Genomic DNA, 22,372 nt, shown 5'->3' on the forward strand with positions numbered 1-22,372 from the left:
GTGCTACACCCAGCCCTGACTAAGCTTACATATTAAGTTTGCTTTAAAAAAGACATGACTACATTAAGTCCAAACAGAAAAAAAAAAAACACCACCATCCTGAACCTGCACATATCCCAGTTGATCCAGGGAAGGCGGAAAACCTTACATTGGCCTGGGCCAATTATCCCTAAAAGGGGAAAATTCCTTCCCGACTCCAGATGGCAGTCAAATAAATCCCTGGATCAACTCTCTCGGGAATTATCTAATAATTATAGCCAAGGATGCCCTTCAATGCAAGGAAAGCATCCAAGCCTTCTTTAAAGTGTTCTCTGCCCCATTGCCCCTTCTTCCCTCACCATTGACAGTACATGAGGCGTGGCTACAGCCATGCAGGGTGTCTCTTGTTCCCCAAAATTCGTTTTAACAGTCACGTAATAATCGTTAATGGTGAAATAAATGTAGCCCATGCACAGGGCTCATAGGAGAGTAACTTCCTCTATTTAAATTCTTCCTTATCCACGCAAAATGGGAGGAGGTGCCCTAATGTAGTATGTCCGCTTTGGGTAAACATGGGTAATGAAACAGTCTTACCTTAGGAAGGAGGTTTAATGATAATATTTTTAATCCACCTTAATAATTTTTCTCCACCTGCCTAATACTGTGGTTCCCTAATTGCCTGGGTTGCAACCCAGGTTTGTAAGTATTATTTGTTTCGCACATTATTCCATCGGGACTCCCGATGTCGATGACGTCATCATGACCGTCGCCATGGCGACGGGAAAAGCCCTCCAGGAAATCCCGTTCTTTGAACGGGATTTCCTGATCGCAGACCGTCAGAGGCGATCAGAGCGGGTGGGGGGATGCCGCTGCACAGCGGCTATCATGTAGCAAGCCCTAGGCTTGCTACATGGATTTAAAAAAAAAAAACTAAAAAAAAAATGCTGCACTGCCCCCTGGCGGTTTTTAATAGACCACCAGGAGGGTTAAAAGCGGAGTCCCTAAGGCAACAAATTATGTATTCCATTTTAAATTCTGTGACTTTTCTCTATTTACAAGGTTTTTATTTTGGTACAGATTTTTTTTATTGCTTTTGATTCAGTTTGTCACAGTTTGCCACAAAACAAACACGTATCTTTCAGTTGATAGCTAGCTGGGCATTAACTCCGAAGTGTGTATCTGGATTTGTATGGGCCAATTTTTTTTCCACAAAGTATTTTATCGCCATACTTTGCATAGCCTCAGAAGAGTCTGGACAGCAGTAAAAGGCCACAAATGTAACCATTACAGAAATCGAACAACCAAGGTTATTCAAACGTGGGTGTTTTGTAAGCTACAGACTCGTATATTTTGCTGAAACTTTCCCAAGTTTGATCATAACTTTAAAAATGACATTTTTTTTTCCATGAAGGACTGAGTTTGTCCCTACCTATTTTTTATGTGACAGGGATAAAAGTTACAAGACACATCAAAATTTATTCTACAACTCATTATGAATAAAATGAGGTCACATATACATAATTTGATAACAAACTCGCTGCACAGCAATACGTTATTCTCAAGGTGCCCCTACTACTTTTTTTTTTTTTACAGTTTATTCAGATGGGGCTGGTTTTGTGTTAGGAGTAGTTGAGGGGTGGTTAGAGTTGGGCATAGTTAGCGGAGGGTTCAGGTAAGAGTTAGGGCATAGTGGGAGATAGTAGAACTCTAACCCTAATACTAAATTACCAATATTCTAATATTGTGGATAATAAACTTACCGATATTCTATTATAGTTATAGTTAAGCACCAATGATTGCCTTGGGGGACATGAACACTTTTTTTTTAAATTATTTTAAACATTTAAACTTTTTAATCAATCAACACTGTTCCTGTAGTAACAGCATTCATTGATTAAAAAAAAAAGTGTAAATGGTACTGGGTGGACACTGATTGGCCAAGGGATTACATGATCCATTATGCAATCACTGCAGCCAAGGGGGAGGGGGGGGCAAGGATCACATGATCTCTTTGACCAATCTGTGGTGCCGTATGGGGGTCATGTGCAAGTGTGCGCACAAGCAATATAGGAAGTAATGTGAACAGTTTACAATGATCGCTGTTACACATTGTAACAGTGATCATTTTAACCTGGCCACACATAATTTTAACCTGGCCACACATAATGCTATAATGCTATAATGTTCCCTTTGCCTGAACAGAGAAACACTTTAATTGCTTTATATAGCTATTGTGAGCATTGTGCATTTGATAAGCAGACCCAAGTCTTCTTTACCATCACTTTTTGCTCAGCCTATTTTCCATATAGCCCGTTACATCTTTTGTAATCAGCAATTCCAAAGTGCCTCCTAACAAGCCTGCTTGAGAAATAACCACAGTCAAAGCTGGTCCCCACAGCCTGTTTTTCCGTTCAGCAGGGCATACAGTAATCCCTTTCCACAGTGCTGAATGAATGGAACAATTCTGGCGCTCAGGAAGGTGGAGTCTGCAGGAGCTTACAATAGATGTGGAGTGTTAGGCTTGGTGATTCACATATCACACTTTGTTTCTAGATGTAGTTGGCAGCTACTAGGTTTAATGTCATCACTTAGCAGATCAGTCATTAAATGTCTGCCTAAACCTCTCTCCCCTGACCAGAGGCTGCAATTTACTAGGATCACAGCAGTAAATATAATACAGCATAATAGTACATTGCTTTGTAAGCTGATGGGAGCTAGATGCTTGAATTAGTACTTATTGTATAGGGTGGTGCACCTCTTACGCTATACAAGCTGTGTGTGTCCTATCTGGCTTAATTGAAGCTTGTGTGGCCTGCATCTGCTGTTGTATGAGAGCGGGAGGCCTTAGCCACGCTGCCACACATTTTGTGATGCGTTTGCAATATATAAGCAGCAGGGGCGTAACTAAGCCCCACCGGGCCCCCCTGCAGAATTTCAGAGCAAACCCCCACCCCCCCCCCGGGGCCCGCTCGTGGCCGGTTTTTGGGTGCTGGAGGGGTGGCAGCATGAGTGGAAAGCCTTGCCCACAGTCGGCCGGGAGAGGGGAAGTTCACCCCTCTCCCTCACCTCGGGGCTCTCCCATCTGCGCTCCCCTCCAGCTAGTGAACCTGTGTGGGCAGCGAGCAGCAGCGGCGGCAGGATACATACCTTCTTCCTTGCGTTCCATCGCCGCCTTCTCGCTCTAGCAGCTGACGTCACTTCCGGAAGCGGAAGTGACGTCAGCCGCTAAATACGTTTCCAGTACTATTGGCGTTTTTGTCAGGAGAGGTAAGAGATTAACTCTCATTCTTATTTTAACTATTAGACATTTATAAATACTGTATTTTTACATTAGGGGAACTTCCATCTTTACAAATATCCATATAAGGCCTCGTTCACATCAGGGCTGTTTCTGTGCGCTTTTCACAGCGCATTGCCCTGTGCGTTCTGGAAGGTATCGATTTTCCCATGTAATTAATGTGCCTGGTTCACATCTATGTGCTGCACTGAGCAGCGTTACAAAAACAGTGTAGCATGCATTCTGTGCGTTGAGCGGTAAAGCGCACATCAATGCAAGTTAATGGGTGCGTTTTTTACACCAATGGAAAAAAAATACATTTTAATATGAAAATAAAGCTTTATTGACAACTGCTACAATAAGCAAAACATGCTTAAAAAAATCGCACTGAAATGCACACTAAAGCACGCACAAACGCATGCGTTTTAGTCATGCCGTTACACATTTACCAACGCACTCAATGTGAACGAGGCCTAAACCTCCTTAGGTTTTTGGGGAAACTGAGCGGGATAGGCTAATTTCCCGCTAGCTTATACGGAATTTGCAACCCACTCATGTGAGTATAGCTGTATATACTTACAACTTCCCATTTATTAATGATACTACACCATTAGGCTCCTGGTCCCTCTGATTACCTAGGTATTCTTGAGTACAAGGTCACTACAAGGATCACCGGAACCCTCCTATCTGTATAGTTAAAGCCCCTGTCCAACCAATCATCTGTTAACCTTTACTTCCCCGCTTGACTAGCAATAATAGTGAAAGTTTATTCAATAAAGCCCTAAAGATGACATCATTATTTAGATAGCTATATGTGCCCCCTTACCCCATTCAAATAGCCAGATGTGCCCCCCTTCACCCTGTTTAGATAACCAGATGTGCCCCCTTTAGATAGCCTTATTCTGCTGCTGTTAACACTTCTGCAGAGGGAGGGAGAGACGCAGGGGCACTTTGGGCAGCCAGCGAGCCGCTCTCATGCACATGGGGATGCAGTGGCCGTGCTAAGCGCCCTCACAGTGCTGCGCCCAGGGACATATGTCCCCCCCTTGCCCACCCATAGCTATGCCTCTGCCAGCACCACAACCCACTGACCCACCTCCTTTTATAGACACAACAAGCCACACTGCTCTTTCCTGTCCTGACTGAGAAAGGTGGTAAGCAACCATGCTAGAAGGCAGACCTGCATGGGCAATCTGGCAAGAAAGGTACTTTACAGCGCAGAAGCAGACCCTACATTAGGGACTTTTTAATAATCTTTATTATTGTTGCAATTTCAGCGATCTGGGGAGAAGGCCATCAGGACTGTTTTTTTTTTTTCTTTTTTTTTTTTTACTGAGCAGGGGTTTCAAATGACACCTGAAGTAAGAGGGATATGGAGGATGGCATATATTATTTCTTGTTAAACAATAGCAGTTTCCTTGCAGTCCTGCTGATCTCTTTGGCTGCAGCAACGTCTGAAACAAGCATGCAGCTAATCCAGTCTGAATTAGGAAACAAATGACCTGCATGCTTGTTCAAGGTCTATGGCTAAACATATTAAGAGGCAGAGGATCAGCAGGACAGCCAGGCAATGTGCATTGTTTAAAGTACAACTGTAGTGAGAAGAATATGGAGGCTGCCATATTTATTTCCTTTTAAACAATACCAGTTGCCTGGAAGTCTTGCTGCTCTATTTGGCTGCAGTAGTGTCTGAATAACACCAAAAACAAGCATGCAGCTAATCCTGTCAGATTTGACATTAATGTCAGAAACCTGATCTGCTGCATGCTTGTTCAGGGTCTGTGGCTAAAAGTATAGACGCTGAGGATCAACAGGACTGCCAGATAACTGGTATTGCTTAAAAGGAACTAAATATGGCAGCCTCCATATCCCTCTCACTCCAGTTGTCCTGAAAATAAAGAAATCATCCTCCGTATCCCTCTCATCTCCGGTTGCCGCTAACCTTGGTAAAATGTCCTAAAGTGGGGCTAACTTTAACCCACTTTAAGATACTGGCATGTCAGACTCTTGGCCATCCATGCACAGTACACACTGAAATGTTAACAACAAGCTGCTCAGGGAAGATAAAGGGATGAAAATTAGTTCACAGGAGGAGTGTGTGTTCACATTTAAACAATGTAATCCAACTTACATTTAAGTACACTTACCCTTTTAATAGGACTTCAAGACAAAACTTTTATTCAAATCAGCAGAGCAGAACCCAGAAGAGATAGAACCTCTGTTAGGCTATTATTGATGACATCATCCCTCTTGTGGAAATGTCTCCATACCTCCTGTGGACGCATAACAATAAAACTTGGTAAAGGTTGTAACTCTGTTATATGTTTCTTTTGTTTCATTGAATTTGACCGGTGCTACGGTTAGTGGCAATATTGGAAACATTTCAATAAATATTCTCTTACTAACCACTAAAGGACCACAGGCCTTTTGGCGTTAGGAGTTTGTAAGGTGGTTAAAAAAAAAAAGGTTGTAAATAATTTCCTTACCTACCAAAAACCGTAGATGTTGCCACTGGAGAATGAAAAAGTTTCCTTTCTAACAAGGCAATAGATAACAAGACAAACCAGAGAGGGGTTCTACATCTTCAACTTTATGCAAAAATAGATGAAAAATAAAAAATGAAAAAAAAACAAACAAACAAAACAAATTAACTACTTTAAGGTGAATCTGTTATGCCACAAAACATAACCAAGGTTTCCGTATATTGCCAATTTTGATACTATATTTTTAGTTTTGCTGCTGTTACTGTGTCAATTTAACCATCTTGTTGTTTTGTCTCAGATGTTATACTATTTTTGACCGTTTGTCTTTTATGTTTTGTGCATCTGAATAAAGCTCTTTTCTACAAAACATAACCAAGGTCTAATAATACACATGGAACACCTGCAACCAACCAATTTGCCAATCTGTAATCAACCAAATCAATGTACTGATTGCTCTGTACATTTTGTTCCTAGCAAATCCTATTCCTGTCAAATTACGTTGTCCAATCATTTTCACATATGAACAAAACATACCAATATTTACAGTCACGTCTAATCACTCAAGAACCAATACAGAGATGGTTTATCATTAATTACAGTGGGTCTGTAGAGGAATTTACTTCTGATACTTGGAAAAGCGGATCATTTATCAGATGAGAGGTTTTGTGTGTAATAGGACTAAAGGTACATACTAAACATACGTTCCTGATTTTCCGACCAACTTGTCATCCGACTTGTCAATTGAACGACAAGTTGGACGTGTGTACGTGCAGTCGAGCGACTGATAACAGCCGGTTTGCCCGATCCGCTTGGCATATCAGTTGGACCAACTGTCGTTCAAACGACTGTCTGGTCCGTATGTGTGTACAAACGACCAGCAGTCGTTTGACCAATGAATAAGTCAAAGAGAGTTGGACGAGAGTTGGATAAAGAAAGTTGGACAACATTCAGTCTGTCAAACGACAAGTAAATTAATTTGTTGGCCGCTTTGTTAGAACTTGTGGACGTGACGTTTAAACGACTTGTTGTTTTCCTGGCAAGTCATTCAAACGACTGATCCAGACGACAATCAGGCTCCAAGTTGGCCATGTGTACGCATTCTTAGAGCCTCATTTAAAGAGACACTGAAGCGAAAAAAAAATGATGATATTATGATTTGTATGTGTAGTACAGCTAAGAAATAAAACATTAAGATCAGATACATCAGTCTAATTGTTTCCAGTACAGGAAGAGTTAAGAAACTCTAGTTGTTATCTCTATGCAAAAAAGCAATTAAGCTCTGTGACTTTCAAAGTCATGGAGAGGGCTGTTATCTGACTTTTATTATCTCAAGTGTTATTGGACTATTTACTTTCCTCTGGCAGAGGAGAGGTCATTAGTTCACAGACTGCTCTGAAAGAATCATTTTGAATGCTGAGTGTTGTGTAATCTGCACATATTATAGAATGATGCAATGTTAGAAAAAACACTATATACCTGAAAATAAAAATATGAGAATATTTTCTTTGCTGCTAAACTTCTAGTAATTATTCATAGTACACAACCAATTCATTATATCATATTTTTTTTTTTCGCTTCAGTGTCTCTTTAAGGGTAGTGCTGACAGGTGCACATTGTTTCTCATGGTTTTTAGCGACCTTTAATATCAACATCAGTGCTGTCCATGTACATTGGTGCTCTGCAGCATATAAAAAATAGAAAAAAAAAGAGTAATAAGAAGAAGCAGTGTGTATGGCAGCATTTTGGTGTTATACTGAATTGGGTAGCACTGCACAAATGCTGAACAGGGAGCATTGCTCAACACCAACAAACTGCCAGTACCTTGTGGTGCCTTCACATACCAACATACAGTACACTACAATATATTACTTAAAGCATTGAGATACCTTTACACACACATTCTGAATGCATTGTAATTAATATGGAGTGGGCCCACCATTTGCAGCTAAAACAGCTTGACTTTGGGAGAGTGTTTGTGGGAATTTGACCATTCTTCCAGAAAAGCATTTGTGAGGTCAGGCACTGATGTTGGACGAGAAGGCCTGGCTCGCATTCTCCGCTATTGTAACAGGAAGGAAACGTGACGTTGGGAATATGAAATTGTCCAAAATGTCTTGGTATCTTCATGCATTCAGAGTTCCTTGCCCTGGAACTAAGGGGTAAGGCTAAGGGGTAAAGCCCAAACCCTAAAAAAATATATCCTAATGCTCCCTCCACCAAACTTTACATGGAGCAAAATTCAGTCAGACAAGTACCAAATTCCTGGCATCTCCCAAACCTCGACTCATACATTCTAGAGATCAGGTTTGTTTGCATTGCATATGGTGATGCAAGACTTAGACGTTGCTGCTTGGCCATGGAATCCTATTTTATGAAGTTCTCTATTTACTGTGTTTGAGCTATAATACCACAGGCAATATACAATTTGGAGGTGTGTAGCTTTTGACTCTACAGGAAGTTGTCAAAGTCTGTGCAATCCAAGCCTCGGTATTTGCTGACACCACTCTTTGATTTTACGTGGCTTACTGCTTGGTGGTTCCGATGAAGGGGACCATCCGTGGCCCCAAATAATTGTCAGTTCTTTACTTGTGGACTGCTTATGTATGATGATGGTGTACTAACCTACTTTGGTCTTTGTGATTGATGTTGGTGGCTTACCACATTGGTTATGCACCCTGACCACTCTGAAGGTGTGCCACTCTGAACGATTTACTTGCCAATGGTGGCTGAGCTGCAGTTGTTCCCAATCGCTTACACTTTGTTATAACCACTAAAAGTTGACCTTGGAGTATTTAGAAGCGAGGAGATTTCCAGAATGCACTTAATGCACAAGTGGCGTCCTGTCACGGCACTATGATGGAATTCACTTAGCGATTCATGCTCTCACAATATCTTATAGAAGTAGACTGTATGACTAGGTGCTTCTTTTTTTTTTTTACATCTGTGGCCATGGAAAAGGAACACCGCGAACATCGAAAAAAGGTGCATGGAAATTTGGGCGCCCAGAAAAACAGATAGAAAATATTGGTATTTAATACAGATATTGTACGGTTAAAGTGTGAAATAATGGTATTAAATACCAATATTTTACTATGGCTAAACCTAAGCCTCCTCCCCCCCTCCCCCACACAAACTTCCTACCTGAGGCCTAATCCAAAACACCTCCCCCCCACCCCCGCAAAAATGTTCTACCTGAGGCCTTACCCTAAACCTCCCCCTCGCTTAAACTTCCTACCTGATGCCTAACCCCCACTACACACACAAACTTCCTACGTGACACCAAATACTCCAGCCAATCGCCGTCCACTCCACGCCACAAGTAAAAAAAAAAGATTTTTTTCCTGACGACCAGCAATTTTTAAAGCAACAAGCGATCGTTTCCTCAATCTCACAACGTGGGTACGGGAGTGCGACTACATGAGCGAAGTTTCGTAGCGATTACAACCAATTGTTTAAACTCTTGTTCCCGATAGTCTTATGCTGCGCGTGTTCTCACCAGCAGGAAGATGGATTAGGGAACTCTCGTCGCTGTGATCCATCTTCCTACGTCATTAGGGGAGTATTCAGCTTTAGACGCTCATCTAAGAAGAGGGAAGGTTCTAGATCCCAATAGCGCATTCCTGGCCCTCTCTCTGTGCTCTCCTTCCAGTGCTGTCCCCCCTCCACCACCAGTGAAATTATTTGACCTGCAGGTTGAATACGTCATAGGCCCTCCTCAGGCTGGCTTTGGAAGTACTTGTGTCTCCCAGTACTTTCGAAGATGAGCAGATCTGTACTGTCCTCGCGCATGCACAGCACAGATGAACCAGTCTTTGGAGGCATTCACATCTCCTAGTGCTTCTGGGGAGTCCCGATGGTGCCATTTTTGAATGAGGACAGCAGGGGAGTGAGGAGATAGAGAGAGGACCAGGAAGGCTCTATGGGATCCAAAGCCTTCCCTCTTTTAGGTGAGAAGCTAAGTCACTTTTTTCAGGCTGTTTCAGGGCTGCTTTAAAGTGAACCTAAACTGTCAAAAATAAAGAGTTTCACTTACCGGGGCTCCAACTAGCCCCCTGCCGCCGCCCCGTGCTGGCGCCAGATGATATTGCGGATGGCAATGCGAAGGATACCCGTTGCCAGGGCTGCACAGACGCAGTGGCCTGCGCAGGACGCTATTGTGGACGGCAATGCAAAGATGGCTAAGCGTTGCCAGGGCTGCACAGGTGCAATGGCCCGCTGGCTCAGAGTCTGCGAAATTGAAACTATCTGGCGGTGGGGGATCGGAGGATCATTGAGGACTGGCGCAGGCACAGAACGACTGCAGGGGGCTGGTAGAAGCCCTAGGTAATGAAACTGTATTTTTTACAGTTTAGGTTCACTTTAAAGCGGAATATAACCCTGTATTTCAACTTTGCTCTAAAACATTATTTACAGCATATTATATGCAACCAGCATTTTTTTTTTACTAGACCAGCATTGAAAGGGTTACACACAGAGCTTTAAAGTTCCGTGGATAGAAATGCAGACGCATCCGAAGTTTAGATAGATACATTTAAGTAAACACAATGTAACAAGTGTGGAATGTGACACACACTCTCTGACTGTGCAGGAGCTGGAGGACAGCCAGAGAGTGTGTAACATTCACCACTTGTTACATTGTGTTTACTTAAATGTATCTATCTAAACTTCAGATGCTTCTGCATTTCTATCCAAGGAACTTTAAAGCTCTGTGTGTAACCCTTCCAATGCTGGTCTAGTAAAAAAAAATGCTGGTTGCATATAATATGCTGTAAATAATGTTTTAGAGCAAAGTTGAAATGCAGGGTTATATTCCGCTTTAAGTTATACCAAGGACTTTAATTTTGCCTTAATTCTTTCTGTTTGGTGCAGGAGCCTGTCTAGGCAGCAGCATGTCTGTATTGCGAGAAAGCTCTGAGCCGCTCCAGGATTCATTGCAGGGTCTGCTGCCACTCCAGAGCTCATGCAAGACATTTATTAGATGAATGGCAACGCAATACGTTGTCTGAAAAAATCATCTCAGTCATTTCTGTAACAGGCAAAGACAGTCATGTTACAAACAGATTAATATGGACAGGTCTGTAGAGAAACAATGCCATCTTCAACCCATCCATCATGAGACTGCTGCTCATCCTATCAAAATGCAGATCAGGGCAGCGGACCTAGTATGAACTGAACTTAATGGTTCTTTATCAGAGCCTTTACTGATCTGGCATTGGAACAGGAATAGATTATGATGAAATGGGGCACTAGGCAAAATAATAGTTTCTGCTTACCGCTGATGGTCACCTGGCTTTTTTTTAGTAAGATTTTGTGGGGGCTTGCATTCTCCAAGCCCCTAGACTCTCACCAGGCCCTAGGCAGCTGCCTAGTTTTGCCTTGTGGATGATCCGGCTCTGCACTGGAATGTTACATGGTAGGAGGCTAAGATTCTCAGAAGCAGGGATGAGGCTTAGAAGCATGTTCATGCCTTGCTTAAAGCAGACCTAAACTCAGAATGTCCTCTTTGCTCTAAAAGAAAAACACTTCTAAAAGATAAGAAAAACACTTCTTTGTTACAGCCCACAGAACTCCTGAAGTGTATCTACATCCTGCTTTCATGGATGCAGACAAAGGGCTAACATGCTGTGATTACAAATAGAGGACTGATGAATTCCTGCGCTGACGCAGCTGAGAGATCAAATTACAATTGTGATTACTTGCAGATGAGGTGGAATTGGACAGGCTCTTCACTTCAAACACAAACAGGTTGGATGAATCTGTGTTTTTCTTGTCTGTCCCATACATGAGTTCAGTACCACTTTAATCTGTAAATATGCCCAGAAATCCCATATTGCGATTTTGTGCATATTAACTAGCTTAAGGTGCCCATCATACATGGTACAATTTTTTCATTTTTTTTTTATTGGATAATTTCATACGATTATTCCGTTAGAGCGAATATAAAGATTTTTCCAACATGTCCGATCGGATTTTTATAGAAAAAACAGGATAATCATTTGTTTTTCTTGATAAAAAAAAAAAGATTTTTTGACTTTTTCGATTCGATAATAAACGGGAAAATTGAACGTTTTTATTGTACCGTGTATGGACACCCTTAGAGGCACTGTGCGAATGCCTTTTCACGCAAAACCCACAGACTTCTTTATTAGCTACAACATGGCGAAGTGAGAGAGTTTGCAGATGTTTCTACAGGTCTTCTTTAATGGCCAATATCATCATGTATACTTTATGTTGGTCTTCTGATGACATCCCTGGGAATCCATAGCAGATCTTGATCTCAGTGGGCTGAGGATCAGTGGGATACTCCAGCCTCATTACTGGTTAGTCGGAATCACATGATGCAGAGAGCCCATGAGCAGGGAGCGCAATGTCATTGTCTTCATTGCCGATGATCACATTATGCAGGGCAATCTTCAGTTGTTCAGTAATGGACAGATGGCTGCCCAGAGCAATGTGAAGTGCAGCAAGGAAATCAAAAGCTGTTTGTGCAGCTCATTATGAATAGCCCGTTTTAGCCCATTAGTCAGGACACAAGGTTTCTCTTGATGTGCAGAAGGACATAATGAGCTGACCAACATTTCAGGTCTGAAAACTGAAACTGAGGGCTGATGCACACCAAGAGCTTTTCTGAGCCTTTTGAAAAACGCTAGCGCTTTGAAAAGCGCTTGGCTAATGTATTTGAATGAGATGGATCACACCAGAGCGATGAGTTTTTTTCCCAAACGCAAACGCGGGTCCTGCAGCATTTTTGCTCATTTCTGAGGCGATTCTGCCTCAGTGTTCAGTATAGGGAAGTGGAAAATCTCTCTGAGAAGCGCTAGATCAGAGCGATTTTCCAAGTGTTTTTGTTACAGAAGCTGTTCAGTTACTACTGTAACAAAAAATAAAAACCGCTGCACAAAAATGCTCTAAGAATCGATAGGCATGATTAGAAAATCGCTAGGCACATGCCTGGAATCACTTAAAAAAGTGCTAAGTGTTTGCGATTACGCTAGCGCTTTTTGGTGTGCACTGGCCCTTAAAGTTGTATTAAACAACTGCAGTTTCTTAACTCTTCCTGTACTGGAAACAATATTAGACTTATGGCTCTGCTCCTAATGTTTTATTTCTTAGCCGTACTACACATATATTTTTCGCTTCAGGCTGGATTCACAGTGGGACGTTGCGTTTTCATGCCACGTTAAAGTCGCACCGCAAGCTTACAACGCAAGGCGCCCAAAAAGTGGCAATGCAGCGTTACTGTTGCATACAGCAGATACAGTAAAAAATACAGGCAATGAAAAGTATGCTTCCAAGTCATTACTGAGCATGTGCAAACAGTCCAACGCAGCTAATAACGTGTATAACGCACTGCATGCAGTACTTTTACTTAACGTGCAGCGTTAGGCACCAACGCAACGTGTGCACTGTGAACAGGGCATTGATTTTTCATTGCAGTGAGTTATTCTGCGTTAAATGCTGTTTTAACGCGCGACTTTAACGTCCCACTGTGAACTTAGCCTCAGTGTCTTTTTAAAGGACAACTGTAAAGAGAGGGATATGAAGGCTGTCATACTTATTTCCTTTTGAACAATACTAGTTGCCTGGCTATCCTGCTTATCCTCTGCCTCTAATACTTTTAGCCATAGACCCTGAACAAGCATGCAGCAGATCAGGTGTTTCTTACATTATTGTCGGATCTGACAAGATTATCTGCATGTTTTTTTTTTCCTGGTGTGATTCAGACACTACTGCAGCCAAATAGACCAGCAACTGGTATTGTTTAAAAGGAAATAAATATGGCAGCCTCCATACCCCTCTCGTTACAGTTGTCCTTTAACCCTCCTGGCAGTAACCCCGAGCTACACTCGGGGTAGCCACCGCAGAGGATTTCTCTGCCCCGGGAGGTTTTTTTTGTAATAAAAATTGTTGTAACCTTTGTAGCTAGCACTTCGCTAGCTACCAATGTCCCCCAAGTCCCTCTGCTCTTTATTGATCGCCCTCGATCGCCGCGTCACACGTACCCCCCCAGGGATCCCGCGATGGCGCAGCCTCTCCAATCAGCTCCAGGCTTTGCTATGGGGAGGATCGGGATTGCGCATGACGTCAGACGTCATGTCCGATAGTCGCCATAGCGACGACTGAAGCTCATTGGGGAGGCAGCGCCTCTCGCGGGATCGCGGCTAGGTAACGTATAGCGGCGGCGATCGGGGGGATCAGGAGGGTGCGGGGGACTTGGGGGAAAATAGTAGCTTGCTTAGTGCTAGCTACAAAGGATAAAACAACTTGAATTCAAAAAATCCCTCCCGCGGACGCAGCCTCAGAAACTGCGTACCGCCAGTAGGGTTAAGGCTGGATTCACAGTGGTCAGTTGTGGAACACACGCGTTAGGAGTGTGTACTACAATGGAGACTGGACATACTGTAGACTTAAATGCAGCAAGTTTAAATAACGTGATTCGTTTCAACTCAGTACTGTAAACAGGCCCATAGAATTGTATGGGCAGTGAGTTGACGTGCACAATTATTCTGCAACATAACTGACCACTGTGAATTAGCCCTAAGGAGTATTTAATATGACGTGAAGGGAAATATTGGGCTGATAATATATCACGAATCTCATAAGACTATCCTTTTGAGCTAGGTATACACAACAACTTTTTAACAAATTATGGTAGATGGCAAAAAAAACAAAAAAACACTGAGCACTGACCAGTCAATTGTTTTATCACAATCAGGCATCAGCATGCAACAGACATTCCCATAGATTTGTATTGCTTCAAGGAGCACACAGCTAGCAGCAGCCACTGCAGTGCATTCAATACTGGGTCAGCCTTCTGCTGAAATCTGATCAACTCCAAAGAGTATATTGTGATTGTGATAAAAGAGGCAATATTTATTGATCAGTTTTCAATCAGGGAAATATAAGCAACACCTTAGAGTACTTTCAGGCCACGGCATTGAATATTGAATTTCACATGTGTACAGCCTAAGGGCCCTTTTACACAAAGCAGAGAAAAAAAAAAAAAAAACTTGGCCGATGCAATCATTCTTCAGTGTCTCAGATGATAATTTATCATTATTATTTTTATCGTATGTATAAAGCGCCAACATGTTACGCAGCGCTGGACAATAAATAGGGATACATACATTGTAACAAGGGGTGTTAAGCCTCATCTACACGCGTAGATGAGGCTCCGATGTTACTTATCAATCCTGATGCGGCTCGATTGAGAAGATCCGATAGGTCGGATTTTGCTACCGCCGATTCCCTGCTCATTCCCCGCGAGGGGACAATGGCAGGGAATCGAGCGGAAGATAAGCGGCGCGGGGACGAGCGGGTATCGAATCCGGCGCACGCGCGGCGAGCGGGGACGCGGAAGAGGCGATCCGGCAGCTAATCGAGCCGCCGGATCGGAGCCTCATCTACGCGTGTAGATGAGGCTATATAGACAGAGAGGTAGCAAACGGTTTTACAACATAGCACAAGGTTATACAAGCAATCAGGGTATAAAATGCGCTTTACAGCGACCCAGCAAATAAAGACCGCGTTAGTCCATGAGAAGGGTGTCATTGCTGGGGTAGCAAAATTAAGAAGGACACACTGGGAGGGGGGGGGGGGGGGGGCTGCCAAAGGCTAAAGAGTGGGGGAGGGACACATAAGGTAGGGTTGAGGAAAAGGTGGTTGACTGAGAGAGTTGTGTGGTAGATGTGAGGGTAGGCCATATCAAAGAAATGTGTTTTGAAGGCTTGCTTGAAGGTGTTGAAGAAAGGAGTGAGTCTGAGGATATCAGGCGTACATCTACCTATGATGATGGAGTGCATTTTTGAGCAATATGTTTTCTGATCAAAATAAGCCGATCGCTCATACGCCATCCCTTTTTCCTTGCACAATGCACATTGCTTGGCTATAGCACGAATGTCCAAAAATGTCGTCTTAAAGTGGACCCAAATTAAAAATACAAGATTTCAGAAATAAAATCTATTTTCTAAATTATAATAATAAATAGCAGCCTTTTTTCAGCTGCATGATGACAAATATAAAATATTTTACATTTATTGGAGAAACCCCTCCCTTCCTTTCATATTGACGGGACAGAATCCGGCAGACTGGTGGAGTAGGAGGAGTCTGGCAAAGGAGGAATTGCTAATGGCTGCTACCTGTATAACCCTAGTTATGAAAAGAGAAGGGTGAAAAGCATGCACTGCAATGCTCATAGGCTTGAAGGAGTGTTTATTTATCTTTGTATGCGTCAGAGTGATGCAACTAAATATTTTGCATTAAAAAAATGTTTTGTTTGGGTCCGCTTTAAGGACTGAGCAGCGATTGGGCAACATTCATTGATAGTGTATATGATGTTTTGTCTCAACAAACTCAAACCTTACCAGCAGGCAAGCCTCAGGCCTGCTGCATTTCAGCATCAGAAACACTTCCTATATCTTTATTTTGCTGTATATTGGTATCTAGTCCTGCCCACACACTGATGATTAGCTGAGGCTGATTAAATATGCCTAATTCTCCCTCCTGGAGCATTGTGGGAGGCCAGTTATATTTTCTACTGGCTTTAGAACTCTCAGTAAACAAATATTCTACAGAGGTGACCTGACAGGACTTAAAGGACATCCGAGGTGAAAATAAACTGATGAGAAAAACAATTGTATCCTTCCTCCTTCTCCTAAAAATGCCTTTTTTTTCTAGATATCTCACAGTTTTATTTTATATTTAGATCAAGTTTTTACTATTTCATTGTCTGTGTTCAATGACACCTACATTGACGTATACCAGAGCTTAAATCTATGAATTATTGACTATTTTTACCGCTTTCCTGCTCCAGGAAGCCATTTACTGACAGGAAAGTGTTTTATGGCTTTAATTGGTTATCAGTAGGGGTTATGCTATAATCTGACCCAGTCCCGACCCAGATAGAAACTGTCACTTGCATATCTGATGTTTAAATCTTTCAGGCAGGGAAAGCAAAACAAGGAACACAGCCTAGTTATTTGTGTGCTAGGCACTGTACATACACATGTCTATCTCATCATGTCACCTCGGTTGTCCTTTAAAGTGTACCTGTAGGGAAAAAAGTGCCCCTGAGGGCGGCAGGAGCATAGGACCGCATCACACACATCAAGGTTGAAACCAGACTCGAGCTAGGATTCTGGGATTCTGCTTTATTACATAGAACATCGTAGAGCCCCTGGACAATGGCATACTGTACATATAATATTGCACAGATGGCTGCTGGGACCTGCATCTGGTAATATAATGAAATATTATGGTACAGCAATGTAGCTTTGGTGCCGTTTGAATAACTGGTTTGTGTCTATTCTGACAATGACAATTTCAGTATTGTGAATGGAGTGTTCCAGGATTTCTTTTTTTTTTTTAATTCTTTTATTTTAGAATTTTTTTTAACTTGTACATAAAGACAACAAAAATAACATCATAAAGCCTGCCATATATGGTGCAAGCCATAGAAGACAGTAATACAGTACATGGTATTAAGACTTGAACAGGTTCTATAACATCTCATAAACTGTAGTAAGGCGAACCACAAGCCAGCGTGGTTCCTTCCAAAGTGATAGAACATCAAATATAGTGCATGTGACTGCTTAAACATTAAGGCTGGTTTCACAGTGGGACGTTACAGGCGCACGTTAGAGCAGCCTGTAACGCACCCCACCGCACAGCAATGAAAAATCAATGGGCTGTTCACAGTGCCCACGTTGCGTTACATAGTATCGCTGCGCCACCAGACAACATACTGCATGCAGTACTTTCTAAGCGGCAGAGCCGCGTTAGACTGTTTGCACATGCTCAGTAACGTTGGGGAGGAGCGGAGAGCGGCCAGGCACATGGCTAATTAATATTCACTGCACTCAGTGACGTGCAGTGTTTACTTCCTGGAGCGGCCGCTCTGTGCAGCGATTGGCCGGCGGGACCACGTGATGCCGCATGCGCACAAGAGTACGCATCATGGCATCACGGACGCCAGAGTGAGCTGCACAATGCGGCTCACTCCGATGTCCAAAGCAGGGAGCACCAGGCGTGGTGTTAGGGGCACGTTATGCGACCATAACGTCCCCTAAAACGCAACGTCCTGGTGTGAAACCAGCCTAAAGGTCCTTTTGATGAGGTTGAGACTCTCCATTAAATATAGAAAAAGCTAGGGGATCAGCTCTGGCCCCAGAGGGAACATACACCAGTAGCTGTCCCTGAATATGTAGTACACATAGGCCTCGATTCATAAAGCATTCCCGCATGCGGAAATGCTGAAAACATGTCACTTTACCGACCACATAGCAAAATCTGTATTCATAAAGGCTTTTTCCGCATGAAAAGCCGACATTCGCGAGCAGAGTGATAAATCACCGCCTTGCGCGGTGATCATCTTAAAGCGGACCCAAACCAAACATTTTTTTAATAAAAAATATTTAGTTGCACCACTCTGACACATACAAAGATAAATAAACACTCCTTCAAGCCTATGAGCATTTCAGTGCATGCTATTCACCCTTCTCTTTCCATAGCTAGGGTTATACTGGGGGCAGCCATTAGCAATTCCTCCTTTGCCGGACACCATCTACTTCACCAGTTTGCCGGGAAAATGCCGGCAATTTGAAAGGAAGTGAGGGGTTCCTCCAATAAATGTAAAATATTTGATATTTCTCATCATGCAGCTGAAAAAAGGCTGCTATTTATTATTATAATTTAGAAAATAGATTTTATTTCTGAAATCTTGTATGTTTAATTTGGGTCCACTTTAACAAAAGTAACAAATGTCAATTCATAAAGATTAGAGAAAGCGGTATGCAGACGGGGATTACCGCTATCTCTGATGTGGCGAGAAGCATGCGGAATACATTGCAGTGAATGGAACAGACCTCCCAAGCAGCTGCAGAGAGAACACCGCACGGAGGGACTCGGCCAGCTTCTCCTGTTTCCGCATGCCTACCGACAGCCTAACGCCAGCCTACAGCGGAATATCTCTGCACTCCTATAACAACTAGAAACATTTTTATGAATGACCACCCAGAAGGCTGAAATACCGACAGCGGTGTTTCCCCGCTCGAATTTACCTTACCGACAGCACTTTTATGAATCGAGGCCATAGAGAGTGCAATAACCTGGAGGACGAAGTCTTTCCGTGTACACCATAACTAGCTTAATATCAAATAGTGAAAAATTCTCAGACTCACCCATATATGACTAACATACATGGACAAACATTAGACAAGGGTTTAGTCTAACATAAGCAGAGATAAGAAAAAGATAAAGAATAAGGGTAAAGAGAAAGATAGATGATGAGAAGAGAAAGGAAAAAAAGAGAAAGGAGAAGAAAAGCGGCTTTGGGAGTAGGGCCCCAGGGACAGCAACAGAACCCATCACTGTCTCTAGAACATCAGAGGTGTGGTTAGAGTTCTACGAGCCGGCCATGTGACTAGGCGGATATAAGGGAGCGGTAGTGGTCAGATTCCTTAAATTCAAACCATCCATACCACGTCTTCCAGAATTGCTCTCGTTTATCTTGAATAGAAGAGGTAAGGTCTTCCATTCTCTGGACTTGGTCAATCTCTCGAAGCCACTCCTGAATAGAAGAGGCCTCTGAGGATTTCCAATGTCTGGCTATAAGAATCTTAGCAGCATTAATCAGGTGTCGCGTGAGAGTCTTCCTATATCTTCTGATGGACCAGGTATTGTGATGAAGGAGGAAAAAGGCAGGGGAGTCAGGTGGCAGGAAATCTGTCATAATATGCATCAGCTCGCTCACATCCACCCAATACCTAGTCAGACCCGGGCAGGACCAAAATATACAGTATGCAGGAGTGTGCCCAATTCTGCTCCGCATCTCCAACAGGTGCCTGTGGATCCGGGGAACATCATCTGGAGTCTAGAGGGTGTAAGATACCACCGAGTAAAAATCTTGTATCCCGCCTCTTGACTTCTCGAAGAAATGGAAGATTTTTGTGAGAAAATCAAGATTTTATTCCACTGCTTATCAGAAAATTGTTCTCCAAGATCAGATTCCCATTTAGATTTAAGTGCACCTGCCAGAGGCGTAACTAGAGATCACTGGGCCCCCCTGCAAAACTTTGGATGGGGCCCCTCCTGCCTACATCAGCAGGGTAGAGCAGCGCTGTACACAATATAGGGACTGTCTATATCTAGGAATAGGGACTGTCTACAAATCTTTTTCTGCAAAACTTTGTATGATTCCTTATCAGTGGCTGAGCAGATGCAGTCATTAGAACAATTGTGCAGAGAGCAGAAAGTTTTTTAGCTCCTATCCCTTAGTTGTCAGTCTCTCAGGACAGGGCCCCCTGCAGCTTCCGGGGCCCCCTGCAGCTGCATCCCTTGCAGGGTCTATTGTTATGCCCCTGGCACCTGCAGGAGATTCAGAGGAATTCAGGAGGGAGTACACCAATGATATCATGCCCTTAGTCATTCCTTTGCCTAGGCAAGTATGTTCAAAGGGGGACAGAGATCTATTAGAACAAGTATGGCGCTGACACCGGCTGCCCCAGCACACAGGCCCCGAGAACTTTCCTACTTTTTTCCCCTCTTCCGATAATTTTTGATACTTTTTGATACATTTTATTATTTTCTTAGTTTTTTAGCTTAGTGTTTAGTGTTTAGTTAGTAGAATTTTGATTTGAGCGTAGCCAGAAAGACCTCCTGCTCTCCCCAGCAGACCCAGTCTCGCCCACCCACGTGGTTGAGAGAGGCCGGCAAAGCCCACACACAGCTGTTCCACGCGGCGTGCCCCGAGCAGCACCTCCAGCGAGACTCACCAGCGACCAGCACCAGAGAATAGGACTGGGACCCGAGCGCCGCTACCCCCGCTCCGGAGGAGGACTGGGACCCGAGCGCCGCGGCCAAAGGAGAGTTCCCAGCTACATACTGCGGGGATCCGGCTCCACCGCTCCAGCCGCAATCCACCGCCGCTGCTCCAGCCTGCCACTACCTGGGGGGTCTCTGGAGGACGGGGGCCCGACCGCCGCTATCCCGGCTGCGGAGGAGGACTGGGACCCGAACGCCGCTATCCCCGCTAGTCGCCACCAGAGCTAGCGTATCCGAACCCACGGCCCCCGCCGAGACCGCAGCTGCACAGGAGGGTTTCCCAGCTACCCGTAGAAGCCGGACTGCAGGACCAGTGCACTGGCTCCACCGCTCCTACAGCAACCCACCACCGCTGCTCCAGCCTGCCGCTACCTCTGGAGGGCTCCCAGCTACCCGCAGAAGCCAATTGCGGGACTTGTGCTCCGGCTCCACCGCTCCTGCTGCAATCTAGCTCCACCGCTCCTGCCTCAGCTTGGCCGCTGCTGCCTGGATGGTCTCCAGACGCTCCCAGCTATGACGCTGGGATGAATGCAGCACACAGGTACCCAGAGGACCATCTACCACATCTGGACCCACAGGACACTGATGCCATCTACTACATCTCGCCCACAGGACACTGATGCCTACCCACCCGCAGCAATGCAAGTCCACAAGGTATGATCTACTGAGCATATGCTCTGTATCTTTGCCCTTGCACACGCACTAGGAGTGAAGACTGTGCAGGCCCGCTTAGGACTCGAACTCTGTGCTGCTGCTACTGCTTGCTTGCAATCTGCTTTATTCGCTACCATCTGCTTGTGTTTTCATACTGTGGACTGTACATGTGTCACTCCCCCCTCCACCAGGCTCTCCCACCATGCCCTCCATCACAGGCGCCACTATGCCACCTCACATGTCACGCAGGGTTTACACCAGGTCTCAGCTTATCCAGTGGGAATGCTGCAGGGGCCCGCAGCCAGAGGACAGGCTCCTACTTAACTCCGTCTGGGGGTACATCCAGCAAATTACTGCCCCTAGGGCACGCACAGTCCAGAGACGACGGGGCTGCAAGGCGGGTGCCCGGGTAAGGCTGAGGAAAAAAGGACTGCGCTCAGCCATTCCCTCGGCCCTCCTGGCAAATGTTCGCTCACTACCCAATAAGCTGGATGAACTCCGACTCATCGGCGACAAGCGGGTGTTCGGCAGAAACACCCCGGTCCTCTGCTTCACAGAGACTTGGCTAGATGAGGGCATTCCTGACAACGCCCTACTGCTCCCGGGCTTCAATCTCATCCGTGCGGACCGCGACCACTCACTCTCAGGGAAACAGAAGGGCGGCGGGGTCTGCTTTTACGTCAATACCTCATGGTGTCCTGACACCTCGCTGTTAACCAGGAAATGCACCCCTGATCTCGAGCTCCTACTAGTCAACTGCAGACCGATCTATTCACCCAGGGAGTTCTCCTCCTACGTTCTAGTGGGCGTATACATCCCACCTGATGCTGATACTAAAAATGCAGAACTGGACCTTAGTGATAGCATCACACAGTGGGAGACAACCCTTCCAGACTCCTTATTCATCGTTATGGGTGATTTCAACAAGGCCAACCTCCGTCGGGAACTGCCACGTTTCCACCAGCACGTTGCCTGCCCCACCAGGAATGCCAGCACCCTGGACCACTGCTACACGGTCCTGGAAGATGCCTATAAGGCCACCTCTTGGGCAGCACTGGGCTCATCTGACCACAACCTCATTCATCTGATCCCCACCTACAGGAGACAACTGGAATCAACAAAACCAGCCCTAAAGACCGTAAAGGTGTGGTCAAATGAG

The 22,372-nt window shown here is 44.3% G+C and overlaps 1 protein-coding gene across 2 annotated transcripts in view; it reads right to left on the reverse strand.

Moving 5' to 3' along the window:
- SLC8A2 (solute carrier family 8 member A2) overlaps positions 1–22,372 on the reverse strand; it is a 275,491-nt gene that overhangs the window by 231,807 nt on the left and 21,312 nt on the right. For both annotated transcript variants that reach the window (XM_068250582.1, XM_068250580.1), the window contains exon 2: positions 5,404–5,529. The gene's annotated coding sequence lies outside the window, so the exon portion shown is untranslated. The remainder of the gene's footprint in view (positions 1–5,403; positions 5,530–22,372) is intronic.

Source organism: Hyperolius riggenbachi, chromosome 8, assembly GCF_040937935.1.
Source record: "Hyperolius riggenbachi isolate aHypRig1 chromosome 8, aHypRig1.pri, whole genome shotgun sequence".
NCBI classification, from domain to species: Eukaryota; Metazoa; Chordata; class Amphibia; order Anura; family Hyperoliidae; genus Hyperolius; species Hyperolius riggenbachi.